Genomic DNA, 6,471 nt, shown 5'->3' on the forward strand with positions numbered 1-6,471 from the left:
ACCCAAGATTAGTCTTTTAAGGGTTTAACCCACACTCTTAATACGGTTCTGCTATAATATGACACAAGACTTCATAAAAATCACCGTGCTATGCACAATAATAGTGCAATAAAACCCACAGGGCTTATGGGAAAAGATGCGCTCAGGGGGACAACACTCCAAAACCTCACCAGTGACACATTAAAAAAAAAAGATATAAGAACCTAATAAAAATGGTAGCACAGGGCTTCCCTGGTGGCGCAGTGGTTGAGAGTCAGCCTGCCGATGCAGGGGACGCGGGTTCGTGCCCCGGTCCGGGAAGATCCCACATGCCGCAGAGCGGCTGGGCCCGTGAGCCATGGCCGCTGAGCCTGCGCATCCGGAGCCTGTGCTCTGCAACGGGAGAGGCCACAACAGTGAAGCCCGCGTACCGCAAAAAAAAAAAAAAAAAAAAAAAAAAAAAAATGGTAGCACAGTTTTACACATGTTAAATGGTTAAGAAATTTATAAGTAACCTCTTTTCTGGCTGGAATCATGGAGGGTATAGAAGAGAAGGGAAAAAAGGTTTCTGCTATGCCAGATACCATCAAGAAAAAGCAAAGGAATTTTGCAGAGCTGAAGATCAGGCACCTGAGAAAGAAGTTTGCCCAAAAGATGCTTCAAAAGGCAAGGAGGAAGCTTATCTATGAAAAAGCTAAGCACCGTAATAAGGAAAAGAGGCAGATGTACAGAAGTGAGATTTGACTGGCAAAGATGGCAAGAAAAGTGGGTAACTTCTGTGTAACTCTAGAACCCAAATGAGCATTTGTCTTCAGGATCAGGGTATCAATGGTGTGAGCCCAAAGAACTGAAAGGTGTTCCATCTTCTTTACCTTTTTCAGCTCCTCAATGGCACCTTTGTTAAGCTCAGTAAGGCTCAGTTAACATGCTGAGGACTGTGGAGCCATATACTGTATGGGATACCTGAAACAAATCAGTAAAAGAATTGATCTACAAGCGCAGTTATAGCAAGATCAACAAGAAGGTGATTGTCCCAACAGATAACACTTCGACTGCTCGATCTCTTGGTACATAGGAAATCATCTGCATGGAAGATCTGATTCATGAGACCCATACTGTTGGAAAATGCAAACATCTTCTGTGGTCTTTCAAATTATCTTCTTCATAAGGTGGAATGGAGAGAAAGGCATTGCATTGTGTAGAAGGCAGAGCTGCTGGCAACAGGGGAGACCGGATCAACAGGCTTCTTAGAAGGATGAACTATGGTGCCTCCCATGATTATTTTTATAATCTGGTCAGTTAATAAACAATGACTGCTTTCAAGTTGAAAAAGAAAAGGAAATTCATAAATAATACAATAAATACGTCACTTTACCTTAAAAAAAAGATTTGAAATTTGTTTGAGGGAGTAGGCATTGGAAGGGTTGCAGCTTGTAATTCATTGTACAGCGGTAGGAAGGTAAGTTATCTAAAATCAGAGGAAAAATTTTAACACCAGATGTGGATGGGCACAACTCAACATACACAGTAAACTGAGGTAGCTGGTAGATATCTGAGGAGAGTGTGTGTGTGCATTTTGTGTATTCCCAGGTGCCTCAGTTCAGCTGGCTGGCTGATTTTCTGCTTTCACCTCGTGTTTCTTGCTCATAAGATCTCACATAGGCCAAGGCAAATTTCCATTATACTCATATGTTGTTTCCTAATATATCAATCACATTGGAACAGATTTGTGTTTTCAAGACAAGCATTATAGTAGACCTGACTGTACCTGTGAGGAGTTCACATCAGAAGTAATGGTTTTAAGTTGCCTAGATTCTGAGGGTAGCCAGGAGAGCATTACTGCCCTACAAGGAGTATTGTTTAAGAGGGTTTGGGGACTGGAAAATATGAAGGTAAAGGTAGTGGTGTTCCCTTCTATCTTCATGGCCATCCACATGGCCACGAAGGAACTCAGCATCTCATAGGTATTGTGTTATTCCATATTTTCATAGACTAGCCTAGATTAACAATTACCCAAGGGTTTAGGTTAGCTAGATGAAGAAAAATAAATAGCATTAGAGTAAGCTTCAGAGGACACACATTTTATTCTTAGCTCTGCAAGCTGTGTAACCTAAGGCAAGTCCCTTTATTTCGCTTGGATTCATTTCCTCATCTGTAAAATAAAGAAGTTGGACTATTTCATCTCTCGAAGATTCCTCCTGTCTCCAATATCATGTGACTTTGAGGCTTTCTGTGTTGATTAAATGCAGAGAAAATGAACAGTTTTCGACCTCTTTAAAACTCTCCATGTGGCTCAGCAGTTTTTTTTTCTCATCCCAGGTTGTCTTCCTTGGTTATTTCCCAAAGTGAAAATTCCAAATTGTTATTATTCTCAATCTCTGTTTCCACCAACAGATGGAATTTACTGAGGCAGATCAAGTTTGAGCTTGCAAAGCTCCTTTGTTTATTTTGTTAACAGCTTTATTGAAGTAAAATTGCCGTACAATAAGCTGTACATATTTAAAGAATACAATTTGATAAGTTGTGACATGCGCATACAGCCATGAAACCATCACCACCATCAAGGTAATGAACATATCCAACACCCACAAAGGTTTTGCTCCTGCCCCTTGTAATCTCATCCTCCTGCTTCCTCCCCATATACCCAGGCAACCGATCTGCCGTCCTTCATTAGAGACTAGTGCATATTTTCTAGAATGTTATGTAAATGGAATCATCAGTCTGTAGTGTTGTTTTGTCTGACTCCTTTCACTCAACATAATTATTTTGAGATTCATCCATATTCCTTTTGTTAATAAACAGGAGAAAAAAAAAAGGAGCCAGGTAGTACTCTATCATATGGCTATACCACAATTTGTTTATCCATTCACCTGTTGATGGACATTTGGGCTGTTTCCAGGTTTTCAGCCATTATATATGACTGCTATAAATATTTTTTTAAAAAGTCTTTCTATGGACATATGTTTTGATTTCTCTTGGGTAAACACTTAGGAGTCGAAAGGTTGGATCACATATGGAAAGTGTATGTTTCACTTTTTAGAAACCACCCAACTATTTTCCAAAGTGGCTATACCATTTTACATTTCTATCCATGCTACATGAAAATTCCAGTTCTTCCATATCCTTGCGAAAACTTAGTATGGTCAGTAGTTTTAATTTTTGCCATTCTAATAGGTATGTAATGATCCTTTAATTTGTATTTTCCCAATGACTGACAATGTTGAGCATCTTTTCATGTGCTTATTTTCCATCTGTTTATCTTCTTTGGGGAATGTCTGTTCAAATACTTTGCCCAATTTAAAAAATTGAGTTGTTTTCTATTTACTGAGTTTTCTGTAAATTGCAGTAAAATACACGCAACATAAAATTTACCATCGTAACCATTTTTACGTGTACAGATCAATGGCATTAAGTACTTTCACATCGTTGTGCTACTATCACCATCATCCATCTCCAGAACTCTTTCATCTTGAAAAACTGTAACTCTACCTATTAAATAATAACTGCCCAGTTCTCCCCAACCCCAGCTCTGGAAACCACCATTTTTCTTCCTATCTCTACGAGTCTGACTACTCTTCAGTATCTCGTATGAGTGGAATCATATGGTGTTAGTCTTTTTGTGACTGGCTTCTTTCACTTAGCATAATTCCTTCAAGATTCATCTACATTGTAGCATGTGTCAGGATTTCCTTTCTTTTTAAGGCTGAATAATATTTCATTGTATGTATATACCACATTTTTCCATTCCTTTGTTGATGGACACTTGAGTTGCTTTCACTTCTTAAAAAATAATTAATTTTTGGCTGTGTTGGGTCTTTGTTGCAGCGCCCAGGCTTTCTCTAGTTGCTGCGAGCGGGGACTACTCTTCTGTTGCGGTGTGTGGGCTTCTCATCGTGGTGGCTTCTCTGTTTCGGAGCACAGGCTCTAGGCGTGCGGGGTTCAGTAGTTGTGGCACGTATGGGCTTAGTTGCTCCACGGCATGTGCGATCTTCCCCAACCAGGGCTCGAACCCGTGTGCCCTGCACTGGCAGGCAGATTCTTAACCACTGCGCCACCAGGGAAGTCCTTGCTTTCACTTTTTGGCTTACTGTGAATAACGGGCTATATATGAACACAAATGTAGAAATATCTTTTTCAGTCCCTGCTTTTAATTACTGAGTTCTGAGAATTCTTTATATATTATGAATACAAGACCTTTATCAGAAATACGATTCACAAACATTTTTTCCTAGTCTGTGCCTTTTAATTTTCTTAATGTATTTCAAAGAGAAGTTTTAAGTTTTGATTTAATCCAGTTTATAACTGTTGTCTTTAGATCTAAGAAATTTTTGCCTAACGAGATCACAACGACTTGGGAACTTCTGGTTTTGTTTTTTATTTTTTCCCTGCAGAAAGCTTTATTGTTCCCACTTGGTTCAAAGCTCGGGAAAAGGCTCCAGGGTGGTTAAAATGATGCCTAGTGGCTGCAGAGAAAGGCTTCAGGCAGAAGCCCTGACAACAGAGGAGCTCCTCAAAGGCCGCTGGGCTCCAGAGGCTCTGAGTCGCGCTTGAGGGTGAGCCTTGAAAAGAAACTCGCCCAGCCCAACCTGGGGGCGAGGCCAGCCCGTGAGGTTAGTCAGGTGGTCGCCCATCTTCTTGAGTTTCACCTGCTCTTCTAGGACGTGGCTCTCCAGGAAGTCACAGAGGTGGGGTCTGCCGGGGCCGGGGCACGCAGATCCAATAGGGCCTGGTTCAAGTTCATCTACCTGAGAACGGCGGCTTCCATCACGTCCTGCGGTTTACGCCGCTTATCTTGAGATGGCGTCTGCAGGTCCCGGAAGAGGGCGTGGCTGCTCTGCTCGTTTTGCATTTTCAAGGGACGCTAGGCGCCCTCGCGCTTCTGCTCCGCCAATTCGCGGAGGAAGGGGTCCGTGTCCTCCAGAGCCACATCCTCCTGGTGGAAATAGAAGCCCAAAGAGAGCTAAGTGCCCGCAGATGCATGTTGACCAGGGGGTAGACGGTGGTCTCCACCTGGGTAGAATAATTCTGACGAATCTGGGAGCTCGTGGTGTTGGCTGGTCCTAGAGGCGGAGGGTAGCTAAGGGGTTGATTCTGACGGTTGCGACTGGAGAAAAGGTCGGAGGGTGCTATGAGGCTGGAGGAAAGGGCGTCCCTGGGCCTGTTCTGTCCAAACGCTACTGAAGCAAGAGACGGATCCACAGGACCCTCTGGCCTTGTGAACTGCGGAACTTCTGATAGATGTGTTTTAAGACACATTTTATAGTTTTAGGTTACAATTGGTACTATGATCCATTTTGAGTTAATCTTTTAAATGATACAAGGTGTGGATCAGAATTCATTTTTGCGTATAGGAATATCCAGTAGCTCCAGCATCATTTGTTGAAAAGGCTATCTTTTCTTCACTGCATTGCTTTTGTATCTTTGTAAAAAGCAGTTATTCATATATGTGTAGGTCTCTTTGTGGACTCAGTCTATTTTACTGATCTGTTTGTCTTTCTTGATGCCACACTATCTCGATTACTGTAGCTTTATGATGTCTTGAAATGAGGTAGCATTAGTCCTCCAATTTTGTTTTCCTTTTTCAAAGACACTTTGGCTATTTGAGATTCTTTGCATTACCATATGAATTTTAGAATCAGCTTGTCTGTTTCTACAAAAAAGCTTGCTGGGTTTTGATTGGGATGGTGTTGAAACTATAGATCAATTTGAGGAGAATTGACATCTTAACAATACTGAGTTTTCCATGAACACCGTACCTCTTCCATTTATTAAAGTCTTCCTTAATTTTTCTCAGCAATGTTTTATAGTTTTCATTGTACATAGCTTGCATATTTTTGGTCAGATTTATCCCTAAGTATTTCATATTTTTATGCTATTTTAAATGTAAATTTTAATTCATTTCTAATTGTTAATTGCTAGTGTATAGAAATACAATTGTTTTTTCTATATTGATCTTGAGTCCTGCAACTTGTTAAAACTCATTTAGTTAATTAATTAATACAATTTTTAAAGTTTACTTTCCATTTATAGTTATTACAAAATATTGGCTATATTCCCTGTGTTGTGCAATACATCCTTGAGCGTATCTTACACCCAGTGGTTTGTACCTCCCACTCCCCCACCCCTATATTGCCCCCCTGCCCCACTGGTAACCACTAGTTTGTTCTCTATATCTGTGAGTCTGCTTCTTTTTTGTTATATTCACTAGTTTGTTGTATTTTTTAGATTCCACATATATGTGATATTATACAGTATTTGTCTTTCTCTGTCTGACTTACTTCACTTAGCATAATGCCTTCCAAGCCCATCCATCTTGCTGCAAATGGCAAAATTTTGTTCTTTTTTATGGCTGAGTAGTATTCCATTGTGTGTGTATGTGTGTGTGTGTGTGTGTGTGTGTGTGTGTGTGTATGTATTGCTTAGGTTGCTTCCATATCTTGGCAATTGTAAATAATGCTGCTATGAACATTGGGGTGCATGTATCTCTTCGAG

At 40.6% G+C, this 6,471-nt stretch overlaps 1 pseudogene; it reads left to right on the top strand.

The window, feature by feature from the left end:
* The first annotated feature begins 513 nt into the window (after positions 1 to 513).
* On the top strand, positions 514 to 1,282 carry LOC116751098 (annotated as a pseudogene).
* The last annotated feature ends 5,189 nt before the right edge of the window (positions 1,283 to 6,471 follow it).

Source organism: Phocoena sinus, chromosome 3 (genome assembly GCF_008692025.1).
Source record: "Phocoena sinus isolate mPhoSin1 chromosome 3, mPhoSin1.pri, whole genome shotgun sequence".
NCBI lineage: Eukaryota > Metazoa > Chordata > Mammalia > Artiodactyla > Phocoenidae > Phocoena > Phocoena sinus.